The 24,567-nt window shown below is 41.4% G+C and overlaps 1 protein-coding gene and 1 pseudogene across 1 annotated transcript in view; one reads left to right on the plus strand and one right to left on the minus strand.

The window, feature by feature from the left end:
* Positions 1-24,567, plus strand: part of Sesn1 (sestrin 1) — a 75,205-nt gene that overhangs the window by 15,507 nt on the left and 35,131 nt on the right. The window lies entirely within an intron of this gene.
* LOC103160552 lies at positions 17,996-19,054 on the minus strand (annotated as a pseudogene).

Here is a 24,567-nt window from a genome sequence, read left to right on the forward strand (position 1 = left end):
ACTTGACACAAGTACCCTAACTCCTGAACCAGTCTTTCATTTTCAAATGCAATGATACTAAATTGTGGTTATTTCATTTTCTTTTAATAGACTATTTTTTAACAGGGTTGTTGAATTTTTCTGAATTCTACAACATCTTTCCCTTCGTCTATCACTAAATGAGTATACTTTTTAAAATAAGTTCTTTAAAATCGTCCTTTGTGTCTGACATTGGTCTGTCACTAAAGACGGGTTTTGTTGTTTTGTTTTGTTATAGTAGAAGATAACCAAGAGTTTTTGGTGATTTCAGGGGAAAAAGTTTGAGAATAAATCAAGATTGTGACTAAGAGTTAACATTGTATGATAGAGCTGGGCGGTGGTGACGAACACATTTAATCCCAGCACTCAGGGAGGCAGAGACAAGCAGATCTCTGTGAGTTCGAGGCCAGCCTGGTCTACAGAGTGAGTTCTAGGACATCCAGAATACACTCAGAGAAACCCTTTCTTGGGAAAAAAAAATGTACGTTAGTATGTGAATAAGCAGTGTCTAACTGCTGGTAAAGTGTTTTATCTATAATATATATATATATATATATATATATATATATATGAGTACAATCATAGGTTGTTGGGTTTTTTTTTGTTTTTTTAAATATTGATTTGTGTGTATTCATCTTTGCCAGCATGAATGTGTGTCCACCCCCGAATGCATGCCCAGTACCTGAGGAAGTCAGAAAGAGGGTGTTGGGTCACTTGGAACTGGATTTACAGAAGGTTGTGAATTACTTTGTGTATCTGTGTGTGCTAGGAATTCCATCCAGGTCCTCATAAATGCAAGGGTTCTACATTCTCCCCTCCCATATATACACGGGGGGGGGGGGGGGGGGGCTGTGGAGGGAGAGGGAGTGAGAGTATAATTAGGAAATCTGCAGGAGCCAAAATAGTAAGCACCGTTGTTGGGGTTTTTTTGGGGGGGGAGGTAGCAGGTATTGGGGTTCAAGCTTCAAGTTGAAGATCAGAAAAGCAAAGCAGCCAAGCCAGATCTTACCTCCACCAATCCTCAGAGGCAAAAACTCTCAGTTCCTGTCTCCTTTTATTCTTTTCTCCACCCAACAATATCACTCCTCTCTCCACCTCCCTAGTGCTGGGATTAGAGGCGTGTGAACCCAGGTGCTGAGATCACCTTTGTGTGAGCTGTTTCTTTTAGGACTGGATTAATTTTATGTAGTCAGTGTAAACTTGAACTAACAGATCTGTCTGCCTCTTAATCCTGAGTCTTTGGATTAAAGGTGTGTGCCACCACTGCTCAGCTTCTATAGCTAGTTGGTATGGCTGCTGGGATGAAACATGTGTATCACCACTGCCTGACCGCTATAGTTTGTGGCTGGCTTTGCTTTCTGTACCCTCAGGCAAGCTTTTTTTTTTTGGGGGGGGGGTTGAGACAGGGTTTCTCTGTGGCTTTGGAGGCTGTCCTGGAACTAGCTCTTGTAGACCAGGCTGGTCTCGAACTCACAGAGATCCTCCTACCTCTGCCTCCCGAGTGCTGGGATTAAAGGCATGCGCCACCACCTCCCAGCTTTCAGGCAAGCTTTAATGAATCATAAATAATATATCACCACAGGGAGGTACTGGTGGTTTGAATGGCTTATAATTCTAGTAATCATTTTTGCTGAATGCTATAACTGTGTCCTAGCTTCTTGGCATTTTGCATATAGAATGTGTAGCATTTTAGTGAGCTACATAGTTTGGTAAAAACATCTTCCAGCACAAGTGTGCATATGAGCACGCATCCCTCACTGTCAGACCGCATTAAGTTTCTGATGTTGTCAGGGAAGTAGTCTGAGAAGCTCTGTCCATTGAGGAGAGGTGTGCGCAGCTACTTTCCTTGGACTCCAGTGTTCCTAGAGGAGGGTCAACAGCGGGTAACACTGTCCAGGCATGGGGACGACGGCAGGCTCCCTAGTCTTTTGACTACCAATTGGTTTTCCTATGATGCCTGTTTTTCCTTCCTTTCCCTCTCTTTTTAACATGAGCATGTTGCAGAGGAACACTTCTATTAGAGTTTAAGAGAAAAAACAGCTCAGGTTAGGTGAAAATCCCACAGGAGCCAGGAGGAAGTAGAGAACAGGTCATGCTTTCAAATTAGGCATGGCTACAGACGCCTCATTAAGCAAAAGAGCACTCCCAAGAACAGAAGTGGCTGGTGAGCTCATCAAGCCACCCCGAGTATGGGCTTCTGTAGCCCCTCCCTGTGTCTTGTATGTGATCTGTTAGAGGGTGCCAGGGAAGGAAGGGTTTCCCTCTCCTGGGCATGCAGTCTTCCTTCAGTGTGATACTGCTGAGGTAGCATTTTTAGTTCCTACTCTTGTAACAAGCATATATTACTTTAGTGTCTTAAAAAAAAATTAAAATCAGTGTGGAGAAATTTCATGACAGTATTATAGTAATTCAAGGCAGGGAAGGATGAGGGTTGTTGAGATATAAAGACAGCATAATAGAACGAATAAATCTTAATGTAATAATTAACTTTTCTTCTCAGCCTATCTATTTACACAGGCATGTGCCGCTTCTAACCCCAACGTGCCTAAAGCAGACATGTGATGACTAGCTGGCTGTGGCACAGGCTCTGTTGATTTTGCCTGCAGAGTGAGTTTTGCCCTCATCTTTGTTTCCTTTCCATGGCCCCTTTTATCATCCTTGCTCCATCTGTCAGGCCTGTGCAAACTTGTAGCTGGGACTTCTGTCAGAGGCTTTTTTTGCTTTGTTTTGATTTTTAAGTCAGGGCCTCATGTAGCTCAGTCTGGCCTTGGACTTGCTCTGTGCCCAGGGCAGTCTTAAACTCCTGGCTTTCCATGTCTCTACCTGCCTCCCGAGTGCTGGTGTGCTAGTCCTGTGCTGCTGGCCCTGGCAGCTTTTGTGTTTTGTGTTGTCCTGAGACAGGCACTTGCTATGTAGGCTAGACTGGCTTCAAATTCATGATCAACCCATGTCTGCTTCCCAAATGCTGAAAGTCCACTCTCTGCCCCCATGTTTCTCACTATAGCACTTTCCCATCGTGAGCTAAAGATCGAGGTAGCTAAAGGAATCTGTGAAGCTTGCAGTAATTGACAGTTCCTAAAATCTCATTTTTAGCATTTAAATTCATACATTTATGCTGTTGATGCTCCTTGAAAGGTAGCTGAACTAAGTGAGACCGTGAATCCTGCCTAAATAAGAATTAATCTTAGAGCCTCAGCTAGGACTGATGTCTGTCCAGAGAACGCTGGCACAGCAAGACTTGTTAAACTCCTGATGTGTTTCCATGCCAGCTGGCAAATAATAACAGAAACAGCACAAAAGTAATAAAATTAACAATACTCAGGCAGGGCATATGTGTTGGAAAGCACATGTGTGTGTGGACTCTACACTGGTCTGGTCACTAGGGATGGAAGAGAGATTTGCCCAGATTCCCTGTTACTGAAGGATGCTGAAGAAAGTACAACAGCCCCAAGTAGGAGACAGAGGTCATACTAATGATGTGGAAAGGACCTAATCTGTAAACTGGCAAAAGAAGCATCACTTGTACCAAGTGCAGAAGTGGAGTCCAGGCTTAAGTGATAACTGGGGAGTTGGCTACAGCCAGGGAAGCCAGCTGCAGTCCCTTCTGGTGAGTTTGAAGCCTTTACCGACTAAATTCAACCTATTGCTTCAGAGTGCTTTTGGTGGCTTGAAACTGTACACACTTAATATCTTGAAGTTTCTGTGGCACAGTTAGCTGGACCTCTCCTTGAGGGTCTTTCACTGCAGCTAAGATCTTAGCCTAGCAAAAGCTGTGAAGGCTGAAGGCTCAGGTGAGCAGGGGCTGCCTTCATGCTCACATGACGTGACTGCTGGTAGGATTCTGTACTTTGAGAGCTGACAGAGTGAGGGTCCCCATTTTGGAGTTGGCTCAGGACTACCATGCAGGCCTCTCCATCTGTGTCATCAGGAAATACATGAGGAGAGGCAGGGCCTGTCAGCAAAACACAAGTTTTTCACAACGCAATCTGGAAGGGGACAAACTATCACTTTAGCCATAATATTTTCACTCAGAACAGTTGCTGAGGTCCAGCCCATTCTCAAGCTCAGTAGATTACTGAAGGGAAAATTACACAGGAGTGAATACCAGGATGTGGGGTCAGTGAGGGTAATTTTGAAAGCAGCCTACTGTGACAACCTCTCCTGGAGCTAGGGCTTGGGAGAAAGGGACCTCCCTGCATGCTGGGAGGAAAACGGTTATTGAGAGTCCATGCGAAGAATCTAATGAATGAAAAACATACTCGGTAACAAAGAGATAGTATGAACTTGGTCTGAATCCTCCCACACTTGCAAGCAATCTCCAGATGAAGAAGTTTCATGCCGTCTTTACCAGGAGATGCCCCTCTCCAGGCCCTGTGCCCTACTTAGTTAGGGCACATGAAGCCTCAGGAGAAGAGGCCTACCTGCCCCTGGCATCTTCATCTTCCTCATGCCTGTGCGGTCCCAGGAGACTTCCCAGTCTGCACTTGTCCAAAGGGTGGGAAGTGGCAGACAGCTTTCTTTCGCCATTTGGTGACTATCTAATGAGATGCACATAAATCTCACGTGTAGTGAAAATGAATTAAAAACAAATCCCCAAATGAAAAATGAATGGGAATAAATATTTTGCCAACACAAATTTCTATTCAGACTTCTCAGATTGAAGCTGGTGAGTATTACTACCAGCTTAGTGGTATCTGAAAGGGTGGCAGTAAGATGATTTCTGTATTCTATGAACCTAATCCTTATGGATTTTAACTGTTTCAGAACCACCCAAAATAATTATATAATTGATAAAATTTTGAAGACTTTTATCCCACTAAAATGTGGAAAAGGATAAACTATTGTCAGTGCCCCCATGATGAGGTGAGTGAGCTGAATGCCATAGGTGTGATGACATGAGCGGAACTGCTGTGTGTGCACTACTTAAACATGAGCCCGCAATACTGAGGTCACTACTAATGAACATCCAGTGGGTTGTGTATATGGCATGGGTACTCTGGAAAGGGGGACGAGTCAAACCCTGCAGGATGGAATAACATCCCATAGTGCTCCTCAGAACAGGGTATAATTTAAAACTTAAGCATTGCTTGTTTCCTATATCTATGGCTAGCCATGGCCAACCATTATAAAACCGTGGAAATAGAAGCCATAGATACAGGGGACTACTGTGAACCAGTTTATATTCACAGGATGACTTCTGCAAGAAGTAGAATTTCAGAGTACTCTGACATGTGTGTGTGTGTGTGTGTGTGTGTGTGTGTGTGTGTGTGTGTACACTAATGTCTAAAGCTGCAAATGTTTGATTCTCTATAAAGATGATGACAAATGAAGACAGTTTTGTTTTTTTTTCTAATAAATTTTGCATTTGTTTGTGTTCCCCACCCCCATTCACCCAGGCTATTTACTGACTTCTTGGCTGGTTAACCTTTATGAGCACTAGATGGCACTCTTACTCAGCTGAAATCTAGGGGTTTGGTTTTGGTTTTTTTTGTTTGTTTGGTTGGTTGGTTGGTTGGTTTTTTTTATTTGTTTGTTTTTTGTTTTGTTTTGTTTTTGGTGCTGTAGTCCTCAAGAGAAGAATATTTTTTCGTTGTTTTTATTTTAGAGGGAGTCTGAAGGGAGAAAGGGAACAATTCCAAGTTTAAATATCCAGGCTTAACTGGTTTCATTTCCACATCTATTCAGGAAATAACCATTCACTGGTTATAGCATTGGTCTCTTATTTCATCAGTTGAGCTCCCACCACCTGTGAGACAGTTCCAGGCTCAGGGTATCTTGGAGGAAGAAAAATGAAGGCCGCTCATCTCACTGATCTCACTCTAGTTCCTAACTTTCCTGCAGATGCTGTTCTTAGGTCTGTGTACACGTACACACACACGTTTTTTGAGACTGTTTCTCTGTGAAACAGTCCTGGCTGTCCTGGAACTCATTCTGTAGATCAGACTGGCCTTGAACTCACAGAAATCCACCTGCCTCTGCCTCCTAAGTTCTGGAATTAAAGGCGTGCGCCGCCTCGGCGACCACCTGGGCTAACACTATATTTTTAAAACAAGGAATTGAGTATCTTTTTTTTTTTACAGTTTTTTTTGTATGTATGTGTGTGTACACACATACGTACACATGCCATATGTGTGCAGGTGCCCAGGGAGGCCTGAAGAGGGTGTTGGGTCCCCATTAGCTAGAGTTAAGCCCATTGCGGGTTCTGGGAACCAAACCTAGGTCTTCTGGAAGATGATTGAGTACTCTTTAATTATCTTGCTGAGCTGTCTCTTCAGCTTGTGAAACTATGTGCTTTGTTTGAAAGTGTGTGTGTGTGTGTGTGTGTGTGTGTCTGTCTGTCTGTCTGTCTGTCTGTCTGTCTGTCTGTCTGTCTATGTGCACATGAATGCAGTGTTTGTGGAAGCTAGAGATGTAAGAACTCCTGCAACTGGAGCTACAGTTCTGGCTGTCCTGACCCAAGAACTGGAAATCGTTCTTTACAAGAGCAGTATGCCATCTTAACAGCTGGGCCAACTCTCTAGCCCCCAGAATTATGATTTTGATGTACTTTTAGGAGTTTGTTTGTCTATCAGTTGCATAAAAAACAGTGTATGCTTGCATGTACTTTTGGGGAAAGTCCAAGTTTATCAAATTGCCAAAGATTACCCCCCACAAAAAACTGAGAACCACAGCTAAATTGGGTGTAGCTGTGCATACTACACATCCCAGCATGGGCTGTGGGTGCAGGAAGGTCAGGAGTTCAAGGTCATCCCCAACTGTAAGGGGAATCCAGGGCCAACCTGAGCTACCTACGATCTTGCCTCAGAACCACAACAAACCGCTGCTACAACTTGAGCAACCATATGCATGTAACACTTATTTTCCCTTAAACTTTTAGAGAAAACCTCTAAAAATTGAAGTTGAGTTTTAACCAGGAAGAGTAAAGTTTGCTCCCCCCCTTTCCCTCTTTCCATGTGGCTGGAACTGCGCCTGGGTGTCTTAAAATGAGCCACTGGTGGAAAGAGGTTAGAGGTGGAAAGTTCCAGACTTGATTCCAGAATATGGAGACACAGCCCAGCTGAGCACAACAAAGCCGTGGCCCCTGTAACATGAGACACACAAACTTGTCATGTTCCAGAGCTGTTCCTGTCTGGCTGCTCTGTACACATGCTGGTTCTCACCGGCTCTCTACTAGGGTAAACCTCTTAGCACACTAAGTTCCAGTTTGCTGATGTTCTGTTTGGGATTTTTTTTTTAATTAAAAAAATTAATGTTTTTAATACACAAAACATTATATATGTATACATATATATGTATGTAAGCATTACATGGTACTTCTTATATGCATTCCGTTATCTTTAAGTCAACTTAAATATGCATCTCCTACATCATTTCTTTGTGGTAAATCTGTGATTTTTATGCCCTTCTCCCAACCCCAGCTTCAGTTTTATCATCAGGCAAATAAAGATGGTAGCATCTTGACCTCTGTAAGGCATTTAGCACTTTGCCTCCTTTGGCTTTTTATATGGTTTTTAAAGAGGAAAGGAAGCAAGCAGGCTTAGGCTGGGAATGGTACTGAATTCCCCAGAGGCAGAAGTGGGAGGGTGGCGACAAGTTCAAGGCAATCCTGAGCTGGAACACAGGCGACCAAAAACCTTAGTCTGTTGCTACCTTTGCCTTCACTGTGACTCTTTTCATCTTTCAGTTCCTTGCTGTGCTTCTCTTCCCAGCCCTATGACTTTAATGTTTCCTTCCCATGTCCCCATGACCAAATGCCATGAGAGCCACAGCTAAGTGATTCTAAAGCCAAATGACTTTTCTTTTCAATTATTTAAATGATAGTGGATTTTTTTAATTAAATCATGAAAAATATAGACATCTGAAAATCAAATAAGTAGATGGAAACAGGAAAGGAAAAGAGTAAATATTCTTAGAAATCTGTAAATCATCGTAGTAGAGCAATTTGTATAAACCTGCAAGAATATCAATAATGACTTTCAGATATGCCCATAATAAATGAAACGTACATTTATAAAGATTTTGGTAATAGATATGATATGAGAAATGAAAAGAAAATGGAATTGGAAAGCGCTAACAAACTATTAAATCTGGAGACTGAAGGAAAGAATGATTGAAAATTAAAGTAAAATTGTAAGCCAGACCCAGTGGTACAAGGCTGTAATGCCTTTACTCAGGGAACTGAAGCAGTAGGATCATGAGTTTAAGGCCAGCCTGGGCTTTGTAGGAAGAGTCTGTCTCAAAACAAACAAACAAATAATAATAATAATAAAAGCATTTTAACTTTGGTCAGCTCAGTGACCCACTTGAATCTTGAGTGCTGGCATTAAAGGTCTGTGCCACCACACCCCAATGCAAAGACACATTTTGCTTACAAGTTCTAGTCCTTGGGCACCTAGTTCCACTGCTGTGGCCTGTGGTGAGGCAGAGCACCATGGTGGCAGGGCCTAGGGGCAGAGCCAGAGGGAGGGGCAGGAGGAGCAGGAGCAGGAACCCACTTCCTCCAGTTGGACATTCCTTTTCCTGGCTTCCCTCAGTGGAGTAACCATTGATGATATCAGAATCCTTGCAAGCAGGCACAGTCTAAAGGGCCACCAGTTGGTGGCCAAGCCTTCACAGGAGCCTTGTGGAGTGGGGGTGGGGGTTGGGGGCACTGTACCTAGAATACAGTATAAGCCATAAATGTGAGTTAATTCTTTGGATGCAGAATTATAAGCAACATGATTTTATTTCTTATGCTTATTTCAGAACTGATGTGCATAAATGAATGAAATTAATTTTAGGTTTTCATGAATTTCCCTTTTGTTTAAAAGTCTAACTATGGAGTGAATGTAACCAAAGTATATTATATACATGCATGAAAATATATTGAAACCCATTATTTTGTACCATGAATATACACTAATAAGAAAAGTATGACAAATATCCAAGAACTCTCAAGTACAAGCACACTTGTATAAGGCACTTTCTGGATCCAAAGGACGGGTCAGCAGTAAGCACTTCCTGTGCAAGCTGGATAGACAGCCTGAGTTCAGTCCCTGGCCCCCCTGGTGCCAGGGTAGAACTGCCTCCCAAAAGTTTCCTGTGGTCTCCACAGGTGTTACCCTCCCAAACCACACGATAATATAATACTTTAAAAAGCACCACCCCGTGCTTTAATATCTTTGTATGCAAATGGAAACATTTTCTGACACGAGTTTCAAATCAGGTAGGAAGACAGTCAAAAGATGGCAACACGAGACTGGTGACAGAAATTATCACTGGGGGCTTAAAAGCGGGAGGACCCATATCTGCGAACAGTAAAATGCATAGTGACAGAAAGAAGCCTTAGTCCCAGCTTCCATCTCAGAAGACACTGTGAGCATCGAAGACTAAGCGGTTCTCAGCTCAGGTACACAGCAGCCAGTCTTCAGGGAGGATGGGCTCCCTTCCCTCTGCTTTCTGCTAATTGCCCTCACCTCTGTGAACATTCCAAGTTTCTCCAGGCCTCCCCTGATAACCTGGCTCAGCTGATGCTCTCCCTTGGGGGCCGTTTTCCACCTTCCTGTAACTAATCTTCAGCAGCTCACTCAAGGCTGCCTGAGACATCACTGCTAATGTCACTCAAGCATAAATTAAATGAGATTGTTCTATATAGTTAGAGTAGACTTGGGCAGCCTACAGGTGCTGGACGAGTTTTAGTCATCGATGACCTGCTATTTCTGACCCATAAAGGTAAACGAGGGACAGAATTGCCTGTGCCTTTGAGGGTTTGTTTTTCCTCTGAAACAGATTAGTTCATTGTCATTGCTGTATATTTTTCTGTGACATTTTTCTGAGATCTTTATAAAACTCCTTGGCACCAAATAGGTCAATTAAAAGAAGAATCAATATGTGTAGTTAGATCTGGTAACATTTGATAAACAGATGCCCAAAGAGTGGAATTATAGATCAGGATTGCACACATAAGGGATCTGTTGAAAACTGCTTATAGCATTTCCTACAATACTTGCCTGAGAAGTCTTCAGTCTCTATTCAAGAAACACAGATTACCATTAACAGGGGCCTCACTTTTGTGCTCTCAGGCTGAGAACTAAGGGAGTGTTTGGTAGAAGAAGTAGATCAGAGAATACAGTGCAGAAGCAAAGGGGAAGTCCCTGAGTTTGCTCACATTGTCCTTCCTCTGAGGGTGGAGTTCAGCTTCATTGTTACAGTCTGGGCCTGCCTTCCTGGGAATGGAGGAAACACTCAAATGGCAGAAAAGGCTCAGGAAGATTATGAATTTTTAGACTAATATGTTATTGGAATGGCCAGTAGGGGCAGCAGAGAAAAGAATAGGACCAGGGCTGTGGGATCAGTCAGTCCTGTACTCAGTTCACAAGCACAATAATCTGAGTTAGATCCCCAATAAAAAGCTGGGCATGGTGGCATGCACAGAGATGGGAGGACCCCTCAGCTCACTGTCCAACCAATTAGCCTAATTGTTAAGCTCCAGGCTTAGGGTTCTCTAGAGGCAGAACTCTCTCTCTCTCTCTCTCTCTCTCTCTCTCTCTCTCTCTCTCTCTCTCTCTCTGTGTGTGTGTGTGTGTGTGTGTGTGTGTGTGTGTGTGTGTGTGTGTGTGTGTGTGTGTGTGTGTAGAGAAAGGGAGAGGATTTATTACAATAGCTTACAGGCTGTAGTCCAGCTAGTCCAACATTGGCTGTCTACCAGTATAAAATCCCAGATTCCAGTAGTTGTTGAGTTCACAAGCCTGCATGTCTCAGCTGGTCTTCAGTGCACACTGGAACCCTGAAGAAGTAGGCTCTAATGCCAGTGAAAGAATGGACTTGCTAGCAAAGGTGAGAGCAAACAGGCAAAGAGCTAAAGCTTCCTTCTTCCTTGTTCTTTGTAGCTGCCCAGATGAAAGTATACCTTCTCACCTTAAAAGATCTGGATTAAAGGGGTATCTTTCCCACATCAAAAAAAAAAAATCCAGATTAAAAGTGGGTCCTCTGAGATACCATCTTACTCCTGTCAGAATGGCTAAAGTAAAAAATACCAATGACAGTTTATGCTGGAGAGGATGCAGAGAAAGAGGAACACTCCTCCACTGCTGGTGGGAGTGCCAACTTGTACAGCCACTTTGGAAATCAGTATGGCAACTCCTCAAGAAAATGGGAATGAGTCTACCACAAGATCCAGCAATTCCACTCCTAGGCATATACCCAAAAGAAGGCACATTCAGATAACAAGGACATCTGTTCAACCATGTTCATAGCAGCATTATTTGTAATAGCCAGAAACTGGAAGCAGCCTAGATGCCCCTCAACTGAAGAATGGATAGAGAAAATGTGGTACATTTACACAATGGAGTACTACTCAGCAGAAAAAAACAATGGAATCTTGAAATTTGCAGGAAAATGGATGGAACTCGAAGAAACCATTCTGAGCGAGGTAACCCAATCACAAAAAGACAAACATGATATGTACTCACTCATATGTGGACCTGCTTTATGATACATAGTAGTGACCATGCTTTATCAGAGCTGTTTTTAATGATGTTGCTCAGAATGGTTTCCTCCCAGAGGATGACTGAGAAGCTAATTTAAAAAAAAAAAAAAAAATGGTGTCAAGTACCACAAGAGTAACAGAACTGTGCTGTCTTCTGGGATTTTGTTTTTTACTTTTTTGTTGTTGTTGCTTGTTTTTTTGTTTTTGTTTTTTTTTGTTGTTGTTGTTTTTTGTTTTTTAAATGGACTGTGCTGGATGTCTCTACAATTTTGTTCAAATGACTGCAGAACCTAGAAAAGCTGTTGCTGCTATTGATGCATAACATATTGCCATTATTGCTCTTTTTATATAAATATATATATATATATGCTAATTGAAACTCAAATATGTGATGAATCCAAGGTGTTTCAGAGAGTGCTCACCTGTGCATGCAAATTTGATTTCATCTTTAGTAAGTAGTAAAGTTATATGCTTGCCAAAAAAATAAATAAATAAGTGACACACTGGAAGACAAATGTCACACAATTTCAATTTTATGTGTAACCTAGAAATGATGAACTTATGGGAGCAGAGAGCAGAATTGTGACTATTAGGCTTCAATGTGGGTCTTTTAGCAATGGGAAAATGATTGGTCTAAGGATATAAAACTGCAGTTGGACAAGAGGCATGGACTTTGTGAAGTCTTGAGGTCTGCTGAGAGCATGATAAATATGGTTGGTAACAATATGCTGTATTTTAAAAGTTGTGAGATAGTATACTTTAAGTGTTCTCAAAACAAAAATGATGACTATGTGTGATATAACATGTTAACTGGTTTAATTTAGCCATGCCATTGTGAATATACTGTATTGTGTATCATAATTGTGCATGACTTTATTTATGAGCTAAATAAATGATTGAAAAAAAAAGAAAAAAGGAAAAAAAGAAAAAAAATAATAAAAAACATTCTGGGAAAAAATTTTTAAAAAAAAAGTGGGTCTTCCCAGTTCAAATGATTTAATTTAGAAAAATCCCTCACAGGTGTGCCCAGCCACTTAGATTTTAGTTAATTCCAGATCAGATATAGTCTGGTGTTCCTCCACAAGGGACATGTGAAGAAGGCTTGGTCACCAGCTGTATGGAGTTCCTGAGGATGGTACCTGTGGTTGTCTTCTGGCCAGCACATACACTCACACACACTCACACACACCCATATATACACATAGCTAAAATATTTGAGCTGAATTTATCTTCATTCCACACACACACAAATGCATGAATATGACTGCATTTAAAGGCAAAAGGAAGGGCTTATGGACTTGTATGTGATGGAAGCTAGCATCAGGAGTGTAGCTGCTTTTCTGGTTCCTTTTTTTTTTAATGTAGTGTAGAAGGGATTGCTTTTTAGAGTCAGAGAACTTAGTAGCCCATATTGCACTTGCTCTCAACAGATGTCTTTGGATAAACATTAAGAGCAAAACTAATGATTATTATTGGACTGGCAGCTATCATATTTCTATGAAACTTTTTTTTTTGCCTGTTTGACTGTGTTAAGTCCATTTAGCATCCAGGAGTTATTCAGCTAGCTTCAAAGATTCTATATTGTTTTTTATGCCTCAAAGTTAAAATTAATTTTTTTTCAAGGAAGGGTCTCTTTGTAGCTCTGGCTGTCTTGGAGTTCACTCTGTAGACCAGGCTGGCCTTGAACTCACAGATCCAACTACCTCTGCCTCCTGAGTACTGGATTAAAGTCGAGCACCATCACCATAGGAAATGGTTCCTCAGGTTGGCTAAAATATTAAGAAGTTATTGTCTGCTAAGCGGTGGTGGCACACACCTTTAATCCCAGCACTTGGAAGACAGAGGTAAGTAGATCTCTGTGAGTTTGAAGCCAGCCTGGTCTACAGAACTAGTTCCAAAATAGCTAGGGCTGTTCTTCAGAGAAACCCTGTCTCAAAAAAAAAAAAAAAAAAAAAAAGGAAAGAAAGAAAAAAAAAGTTACTGTCTGTAAATTGTGTATGTATATAGTGGTTCACATGGAGATACGTGAGTATAGGGAGACTGAAGTTTGATCTTTCCTGAAATACAGCATACTTGAAATCATGTGTTATCTCATGGAGCAGAAGACTGTACTCCAGTTTCCTTTCTCAGGTGCCCCTGAAACTTCTAAAGGGCAAGAGACTTGACAATGCTCAGCCTTCTAAGGCAGAGTTCTACAGACATTATTTTCTAATCTTGTGTTTGCCAAGAATTGCTGACAACTTAAAAGCTATCACATGAGTAACTACCAGTTGCTAGATTGTTTGATGACTTTGAACAAATGTGGATCAGGACTTCCTGTCATTTTTCTTCCTCTTCTGGGACTGTGTAGCCTCTATCTCTTAGCAGTTGTATACTTGAAAAGAAAAAACAAAGCAAGGCCACCGAATTTCTGTTTCTTTTACCTCTGTGCCAGACGAAGTGTTCCTTCTCTTCCATGTGGCAGTTCTTGGTGTCTGGACAGTTGCAGCAAGAAGTGGGCCTATTCCACTGGACTCTTAGGAGAGCTTTTTCTGCCCTAAACTCTTCAGTGTTTTCATTACAGTCAGTCCCTGCCTACTCTTGGGTGAAGCATTTTTCCTAGGATCCTTGTGATAAAGCAGATTATCCTCAAAAGAAATCCATAGGGCCCAGAACCTGGAATCCATTCCTGGATTATTTGTATTGGGCTGGGGTGGAGTGGGGCATAGGGGGCATACGTGTGAATGAAGTTTTAAAAATATGAGCCAAAGGGAGTCATGTGGTTAGAAGAAGTAGGCGGCATTCTGTTACAAGAATTGCAATCAGTTGCTGGCTGAAGGGACTAATCCTAGCCATTGTTTAAATAGTAGGAGTGCCTGCAAGACAGCCTGGGTCAAACAATAAACATCTATGCTCCAGAAGATAAGAGGAATAGGGACTTCTGACCAGAAGCAAGAATCTCGAATAAAGGAGACTTTCTGTGAAGCTATAATTGGGCCTTGGGAATGAATGGTTGGGGATTTCAGTGAGGATGTGTTCCACTGCAAATGTCAGTGGGAGGAGCTACAGTCTGTGTTGTAAAGGGACAGGGGTCTTCCTTTGAAAAAAAAGTCTTAATTTAGGTGCATGCTAATGGCCATAACAATGTTTTGCTATCCTTAGGTCGAAAATTGTTGTTATATTTTCAAAATGCACTGTACTTATTATCTGTTTATGAGTATCAACTGCTGAAAGTCAGCTTGAAACAGTAGGCATCCATTCATTCCCTTATATTGCTTCTGAGTGTTGAGCACTTCCAAGTGGCTTGGCTAGGGGGGGTTTCCCTCAGGATCCTTCTTGGGGTTAAAGTCAAGACCTCACCTTGGGATGAAGTCTCTGAAAGTAGCCATGCTGGGAATTTGCTTCCAAAAATAATTCCCATGAGCATTGGAAGAGGATTCAGTTCTTCACTGATGGAGCTCTTCATGGTGCTCAAGCAGGCCTACCGCAAAACACTTGCCTGAGAGAAACATAAGATGTGCGGGGGTAAGGGGAGATTGGAGACGAGAATGAGGCAGAAGTGAAGTGTCTTCTATAACATGACTTTAGAAGTGGCGTATCATTCTGTCATAGTTGGCTCTTCACACAGCCCTGATAGAATTTGGAAGGGAGCTACAAGGCTGTGATGGGTGTTAAGAGGCAAGATTCACTGAGGGGATTCTCAGAGGCTGCCTGTGCTCCTGGTGGAAGGAAGGCCAGGAGAGGAGAGGCCATGCTAGCAATCTCCTGTTTGCATCTCATCAGCCAGAACTGTGTAACATGGCCTCTCAAAGATGTTAGGAGTCTGGTGTTTAACGTTCATAGTATCTGTAGCAGGCATGAGAAGAGAGTTGGAAATGGAGTTTGGGTTAGCATGCTGTCCATCATCTGTTTATCATTGGTCTAAATAATAAGCAGAAAATTCAGGAAACAGTCGTTTAGAACTACATGTAAACAGTCTTGTTCAAATCCCCATCCCCCCAAAGGAAACAGTTTGCCAATAACATTATTAAAACTAGAGCTCCAGATGTGGAGGCACACTTCTGCTATCCCAGGACTTCAAGGAGGCAGGAGGATTAAGAATTCAAGGCCAGCCTAGGCTACATAGCAAGAGTATCTTAAAAATAAAAACAAACAAAAGTCAGAAAAAAATGATTAAAATAAAATTTGAGAGAAGAGATAATCTCAAATTAAAGATTACTATTGTTAAAATTGTACAACATAAATTTATTACTAATAAAAATACATACAGACTTTCTTGTCATAGTTGGTGAAATAAGATATCGTATAAAAGAATGGCTATAAAAGCAACTCATAATGAAAGAATCCTAAAGCTGCTCATACTTGGTAGGTGATCAGTTTTGATATGAAAAGCAATGAATGAATCAGATAGTTACTTATGGAAAAGAAATTAATTTCATTTAGAATTTGGGGAAGCTAAGAATTAAAACTGCTATACATAGTATAACTATTACATAGATCATTCATCATATAATTCAGTTACCTCAGGAAATACTTTGTGAATGAAATTAATTTCTATTGGTGTAATCCTAATTAATAAAATGCATTCACATTTGGAGTGGATACCTTCTAAATCTGTGGGATCCAAAAGAGTGCACACTGCACTGGACAGTCTACCCAAGGGTCCACTTTGTTCAAGCAATATACTTTCTTTTTATTTTAAAGATATATTTATTAGCCTGGCATGGTGGTGCATGTGCTTTAATCCCAGCACTAGGAAGGCAGAGGCAGGCAGATCTCAGCAAGTAAATCAAAACATCCCACACTAAAAGCACAGCCTCAAAGTCTACTCATGGAATGGAATGGAAACTATGGAGCTATAGAGTCTGTTCAAAAGTGGTTAAATTAGATGATTGATAGTCTCCTGGGCTCTGCACTAGATTGGTCAATGTATTTACTTCATATACAGACTTTTAATTATACCATCTTCCTGTACTTGCTGCCTTTACTTTGCTGCATTTTATGATGATTCCTATTTACAGTTCTTAATTTGTTTTAATTTTTTTAATTGAGAAAGGTGGTAGTAGTGATGCATGCCTTTAATCCCAGCACTCGGGAGGCAGATACAGGCGAATCTCTAAGTTCGAGGCCAGCCTGGTCTACAAGAGCTAGATCTAGGACGGCCAGTGTTGTTACACAGAGAAACTCTGTCTCAAAACACAAAATAAAACAAAAAAAAAAAATTGAGATGTCTCCTGTTGCTTAGGATAGATAGCCTAGAACTTGCCCTGTTGCCAAGGGTGACCTTGAGGTCCTGATCTCCCTGCCTCTGCCTCTGCAGGGCTTACATGTGAACACCTCTGTGCCTGTTTATAATCCTCCACTTTAAAGTTGTTATTCAAACCAACATCAGACAGACATGTAGTGTTTCGTTTCTTTTTGTCAGTCCTGGGGATTGAACCCATAGCTTCATACATGCTAGGCAAATGCTTTACCACTGAACCATAGCCCCAGACATGTAGTTTTATTTTCTTCTTATGCTGACATTTAATTACTATGATGTGAATTCTCCAGTAAGTAGAGTTGTAGGTTTGTGTAGTTCTTTCTTTTATCTCCTACATTCCTATTTTTCTAAATAACTAATCCATGCTAACTTTGCTCATATACCTTTTCTGTATCAGTCCCAATGATACAATTATTAACATGTGCATTTTCTTCTTTATTCTGTTAGTGTGGTAGATTACATTGATGATTTTTTAGACATTGAATCAAGCTTATATGTCACCAATAAGTCATTGGATATAATACTTGTTCTCTTGCTGAATTGCTTGCTAATATTCTGTTAGTGTCCTCCTCCTCCTTCTCCTCCTCCTCCTCCTCCTCCTCATCCTCCTCCTCCTCCTTCTTACTGTGTTGTTTTGTTTATTTTAAAGGAAAATTGAAATTCTAGATCATGTGATTTTTAACTTAGAAAAAACCCAAATAAACAAAACTCACTTATAACATAACTTTTTAGTCTCACAAACAAATAACAACAACAAAGTGACCAAGTAGAGGTGTGCAGGATAAGCTAGAACCTCAGCCAAGGACAAATTTAAGTAATTTATGTTTACCACTTTCGCTCTGGTTGCTAAAGAGTGAATGTCACAGCATAATTGGCATCACTCCCTTCTTCAAAGCAATAAGGCACCTTGAAAACTCAACTTCCTGTTGAGGTTCTGTGGTTGGAATCAGGACATCATTTAACTATATGGAAAGATAGCTGAATCAAGGATGAAAACCTTCACCAATAAATAGTTAGGCTTGCATTTGGAGAAGTCTGCCCCACATATCAGCAGTGAGAAGAGAGGCTGCTGCAGTGTCCAGCCCACAGTCACCACCTCACTGTCTGCATCACAAGGAGGTTGAAGAGAAACCCTCAGACTTCCCTCTTCTCTGCCAGGAAAGATGAACAGGGACAAGGCGGGGTCTCTGTCCTTAGATTTAGTTATGGCAATGTGAGCCTTGGGATCTGTTCCCATCATGCACTCTGGGGTCAGGTAGAACTGCTCTTCAGGAATCAGTACACCCATGCCTTTCTGTTAAATTTCCCTGGTTTAGTAGCTTCTGTGAATTTGTCCCGGTTAAGACAGAGACTTCGTAGGTCTGCCTCCCTGACTGTGTGGTCACCTGATGTGTCACATCAGGCACTTAGACAGAAGCAGTGGGGACCTCTCAGTGAACCCCTCAACTCCCAGAGTGGAAATGGTATTTGTAGACTCAAGGACCTCCCCACTCCCACCCACCAGGGCTGACTGGGACATCACAGACACCAGCTTTTATTGAAGCTTCTTCACAAACTACCGTCCATTGTGGCTCAGCAGTTTGTTCTGGTCTTGACTCCCAGTTGTCCCCAGCTACAAGTGATCCTTTCAAATATGCACATTCCTGCCCCCACTCTGAGAAGAGGTCTTCCCACACACTTGGCACTGATGAGGTTTCTCTCCTGAGTGAACAGTGAACTACCATATGTTTTCAGGGGCTTGACTACTTTGCAAAGGCTTGGCCACATCCCTGGGCCTCACTGAGGTAAGGCTTCTCTCCCGTGTGGATGTAACAGTGGTTCTTCAGGTTTCCAGCTGTGGTGAACTGCTTACCACACACAAACTCACGGCAATGAGGGGTTTCTCCCATTGTGTGTCCTCATGAGCCATTGGCCTTTTCAGCTCATAGAAGCTTGCTTTCTCCACAGCATCTGCAGGGCAAATGAAGGAACGTGCTCATTTCAGTGAGTTTCAAGGTGAAGTGATCTGGCCACACAAATGTATGGTCACAGCCTTCAGCTGTGCACCTGGGTGTCTTTTCCACTAGGGGAATGGGCCCAGAATCTCTGCATTGCCCCTCACCAGAATCAATGTGCACATTTTCTCCATTGCTGCCGGGTTTTGCATTTCTTGCCAGTTGTGCATGAGTAGCAGCAATCAAACTTTGATGGTCCAGTTCCTGAGTCCAGAGGGACCATGGAATACTACTCCGTGCTCTCACCAAAGAGGAAGTCGTTTCTGAATCCTTTGACTCATCCTGTGCAAACACTAAGTGCTCATCCGAGCCCAGACTGTGCCTGCTGCACATGGCTCCTATGTCGTGAAATGAGACCACAAACTGCTACTGTGTTAAAGGCATGGCCCCCAGTGGAGGCTGTTTGGGTGGGAATTGACCCAGCTTGTCTTATTTTCAGATGTCGTGGCATTATACACACACTTTTGTTCTCTTTTGAAGATCTAGCACTTGATTTTACTGATCTTTCTCTTGTTTCTGTTTCTGATTGCTCAATATTTTTTTCTTTGTCTTGCTACTTGGTTCACACTGCTTTTTCTTGAGGCTTGCAGAATAGAAGTTTGGATGTTTTCCTATTTCTTTTTTAATCTGGCATGTGTATGTAGCTGTGAGTTTCCTGATGCTCTCACTGTGCCCCACAGATGTCACTGTGTTTTCATTTTTGTTCAGTTAGTTGTATTTTTACAATTTCTCTCAATACTTCCAGTTTCACCCACAACCAATATTTATAAGTGCAACTACTAGTTTCCAGGTGAATCCAAGTTCAATTTTCCTGCTGTATGTTACTTGTTTTGAGTTTGGTTTTGTTCTGATAGGGCAAAAGTCTATGATTTTAGTGCCCTTAAGGTTCGCTTCACCTCCTTCACGTCCTTTGAAATATTTCCTCTGTATTCTTTCAGTTCCACACAGACAGTGAGTGACACCAGTTCCTTTTTGTCAAGTTCTCAAATATGATTTAGGAAACATAGACGAGGAGGAAGGAGTGCTGTTGGTTGAAGAGCATCTTTGCTTACTGTGCTCTTTGCTCCTTCCTGATGCCTGGGGCTCACTTCTTTAGTCTTCCTTTTATAAGAATGTCATTTAGATGCCAGGTGATGGCCAAATCCTCTGGCACTCGGGAGGCAGAGGCAGGTGGATCTCTGCATTTGAGGCCAGCCTGGTCTGCAGAATGAGTTCCAGGACAGCCAGGACTACACAGAGAAACCCTGTCTTGAAAAACAAACAAACAAACAAACAAAAAAATGTCATTTCGTTGTTCTTTTCAAGTTGATCTTCTGGTAAGAATTTGTGTTTCATTTTTGTTTCTCCTTAATCTGAGAATTGTTTTTTATTATCCTTGAAGGATATTTGCATGGGATATAGAATCATGGGTTAACAAAATTATTTTCATCAACACTTAAAAAGCTGAACAACTTCCTTCCTACCCTTGGGCTTATGAGCTGGTGTCTCTGAGTGATAAGGTGTCATTTCCTTCATGGCTTTCAAGATTTTTTTTTTCTGGTTTTTCAAAAGTGAGTGATACATCTGTATGTTGGATTTATTCTGATAGTTTAGAGTTCACCCTGATTTTACTATATTTGGGAAGTGTTCAGCCATCATTTCAGGTTGTCAGCCCTGGTGTCTTTTCTTCTGGAATCCTGATGACACATGCATGTTAGATTTTGTGATAGAGATGTCACTCACTGGGTTTTGTTTTGTTGTCACTTCTTTCTGTTGCTCACAAGGTTCTGCTATTTTATCTCCCAGTGCACTGACCCTCCATCTGTTATTGAGCATGTCCGTTTGTGTCTCTGTCTCTTCTGGGGCTTTAGTTTTTCCATTTCTTCCAAGTGTTTGAACATACTTCCCAGCCTGTTTTCCTGATGGCTGCTTTAAAATACATCCCACGTCTATATTGTGTGTCCACTGGCATTGAGAATGTATCTTATGCAGCAGACAGTATCTACATTGTGTGTCCACTGCATATAGATTATATCTTATGCAGCAGAATCCTCCCTCCTCCACCCCAGTTTTCCAGTGGCCCTTAATACAAAGCTAGAAATACTTATGTTCCAGCATTCTAATACATCTGTATTCGAAATTCACATAGTAATTTTCCATTGACACTGTAGCTGTTGGATGTTAATATGGGAAACTCTGGATCTGATTCGAGTATTTTGTTGTAGTTGGCTATTATTCTGACACCTCTCCAGCAAGAGAAGAGGCTAGTGCCCTGTTTTTGCCAGAAAAGGCAGAAATTCTGGTTTCTGGTTTGGCCGTTGTGTGTTGGGGGAACTCTTGGTTACTCTGGACTAAGGTGCAAGTTTCAGGTCTCTGCTGGGCCCCCAGTGAAACCTCCTTGTCTAGATGACACCTAAGTGCCTTCTTACTGTTCCCAAGATGTCACAGGGTAGAGGTATCCTCATCATCACTGGCAATGTCAGAACTCCTGACTGCCCAGGCTTTAGTTGCTAGCACTCAGGCAGGGAGGGGGAGGGATGTCTGTTGCTTCTGGATGCACATGGCTTCCTGTGTGGTCTTCCCCACTGCTAATGGTGGGAGTGAGGACTGCCTGAATCAAAGTGCTATCACCTGGCTGGGGGTGGGAGCTCTTGTCACTTCTTAGTAGCAGTGAAAGGTTACATTCCCCACTTAGCCTTTGCTGGTGTGTGTGGGTAGGGCCACAGTTTTGTGGTGGCAGGGATGGCATTTGACCTCAGGAGACTGACTAGTGTCTAAAAATGCTCTGTCTTGCTAGGTTATTCCCTCTTAGTCCTTTGGATGAAGAAAACAAGCTTTTGTATTTAATAACATTGTTATTATACATACACACACATAACATACATACATACATACATACATACATACATACATACATACAACACCTTTGCAAATGGATCCTTTTTGTTTTTGTTTTCCAAGACAGTGTCTCGCTATGTAGGCCTAACTGTCCTGGTACTCACTATATAGACCAGGCTGGCCTTGAACTCACAGAGATCCACTTGCCTTTGCCTCCCAAGTGCTGGGATTAAAGGTATGTGCCACCATACCCATCTTCCAATGGATATTAATTTTAATCTCTATATTATTTCAGCTTTTTTGTGACAGGAAAACACACACAAGTCAAATGCTTGCAGCTGTATAATCTTTCAGGCTTCTCATTTGCTATGTATGTACGTTTAATAAAATACATTTAGATATCAGAAATCCTCCCATATCCAGTGGTGGTACTTAGCACAAAACTAGAAATACCTAAGTATTCATCTGTATTCTAAATTCATTCAGTTAACTGTGTTGCAAAAGGCTTACATAGGCTTTTGAGTATAAGGACGTTATATGCTTGGAAAATTAGCTACTGCATTCATTCATTAACTATATCTGAAGTTTTTCTTACTGTTATTTGAAAGGTTATTTCTCAATGCTATCTTAGGATGATTTTAAAGAAGTTTAGTGTTTAAGGAATTATGATATGGCTTAATTCCAGGATTCTGACTTAACTAATCAGTTCTGCACTAATCTATATATTCTTAGATTCTGTACACTTGGTAAAACATTGGAAATCATTCACATGTTGAAGATGGACCCTGTCATTCCTACCACCTTGGAATTCTAGCATTGTTCTAGATAGAAACCTCTTCCTTTCACTTAATAGTTTGTAGTACAAGTCTTCCTGGAGGGATTTAGCAGATTAACTGACAATGATGCATACTCTGCAAATCGAGAATATGCTGTTTACAAATGTATTTGCCACATAAATGGCTGACAATGCATTTGTGTTTAAGATGTTAAAATAAAATTGAGAAAGTGATACCAGTGACTCCTGCTTTAGTTTAATCACTGTAGCAGAACACCTAATGTGATTTGTTGGAGTTGCTGAAGAGTCCTTGGGTGTTTACCTAAAAAGTAACAGCGGTAAACTAAAATATGACTTTCTGCAGAACTCTGGCATGTTTGAACATGTACCTAGTCATAAACCACTGTGACCTACTGCCTTTCTGTAGCCCATGCCATCCATACACACTTGTAAAGTAGGCAGCCTTTCTCTCTGGTTACCTTTCTCCTGCCCTCAGTGGAATCCCCTCATTGCAGTATTGAGCCTATTGGTTTTCTGCTCTGAGTCTGCTCTTAGGAGCTTACTCCCACAATAGATACATTACTCAGACATTAAACACAGGCAAATGTTTGCTCTTATCAAAGTTTTCTAATGTGGTATTTATGATATTTTTAATGTAATTCCGTTCTGTGTCCCACTCAAGAAAGTGTCTGCCCCTTGGTGAATATGAAATGAGAATCAATTCTACTTTGTTCCTTTTGGACTGAGTTCCTCCTTCTCCCATGGTGTAAACATCTTGTTGTGCTTTCTTGGTGCTTTTGTTTAGTTTGGTTTTAGTTTTGGTGGGTTTTGAGACAGCATCTCATGGAGCCCTGGGTGTCCTAGAACTCACTATGTCGACCAGACTGGCCTGCCTAGGCCTTTGCCCTCTGGCCTCTGGCCTCTGCCTCAGCCTCCTGGGTGCTTGGATTGAAGGCATGGCCACGGCCACACCTAGCTCACTGTTTTTGAACAAAACTAATGGCTCTAGCTAATGCTAAAACAAGGTCATCTGTCCCAGTGAGACCTGAGAAGACATGGCCTTGAACTTACTAAACAGTGGTTTGTCCATCTCCAGTGCAGGACCCAGTTCTCAAGATGAGCTGTGCATACATGCTGGTCTTACACGTTCACCTCTCATTTCAGTTCATGTGTAGCTCAATGGCTGTCTTCATCCATTTTGCACTGCTGAAACAAAATAACTGAGACTGGATTACTAATATGGAGAGGTTTATCTCTAACATTCCCCAGTGTCACTAAACAAATAAATGTATTTAGCTTGCCATTCTGGTGACTGGAGAATCTAAGCAGGATGGAGGCAATGTCCTGGCCAAGGAGAAGTGGAGACCAGCAGATGCAGACACTGTCAAGGCATAACAGGAGAAACAAGCCCCATCTTAATCATTCTCTCCCTCCTTAACTAACAGTTACAGGAGGCTGGGTTCACTCCCACAAAACAGTTTTAATCCACTCATGAAGGTGGAGCCCCATGACCTAACCACTTCTATTACAGCCCGCTTCCCAGTCTCCCAGTAGTCAACCTTTGGAAGCTAAGCCACACCCAGACCATAGCATAGAATTTCTCTTGACAAGACATTTAGTTTTTTAACAGGAGATTCAAAATTGATCTGCTTATGAACTGTAGGCTTTCTTGGCCTCAACTGAGTATGTAAAGGAAAAATAGCTACATACCATTTTACCCTTGATTCCTGAGGGAGGATTTGGGTGATAAATGTGTGTGTTTGTGTTTCAACTGTTTTTAAATAACAACAATCCAGAAATCATATTTTTAAAAAGCAATGTTTTAACTCTGGCCAATTCTGATGTTAGCACTAATTTTGTATATGGTTATCCAAATCTGTTAAAAAAAAAAACTACATAGTAAATATATCAATGTTATAATTATGCAATTAACCTGTTCTTCAATTTTGTCATCTATAGAATGAGAGGATCTGTACTTAGATATTCCAAACCCCTGGTTTCAGTCAGTTTATTTAATGATTATTTAAGCTCTGAAATTATATAATTACATCAGATATCAACTGGATGTAGAATGTAATTGAATTGTTTAATCCAAAGGGATTTTTAAAATCATGGAGTACTTACTTCAGAGACATCCTGTGTGAGTTAAGGTAGCTTTACCTGTAACTGTGCAAAGATGCTAATGTGGAGGTTTATGGTTTTAGAATCTAGTGATATTTTCTATGCATACCTTGCTGTGTGTGCCAGAAATCAA

The sequence above is a fragment of the Cricetulus griseus genome, chromosome 2, assembly GCF_003668045.3.
Source record: "Cricetulus griseus strain 17A/GY chromosome 2, alternate assembly CriGri-PICRH-1.0, whole genome shotgun sequence".
NCBI classification, from domain to species: Eukaryota; Metazoa; Chordata; class Mammalia; order Rodentia; family Cricetidae; genus Cricetulus; species Cricetulus griseus.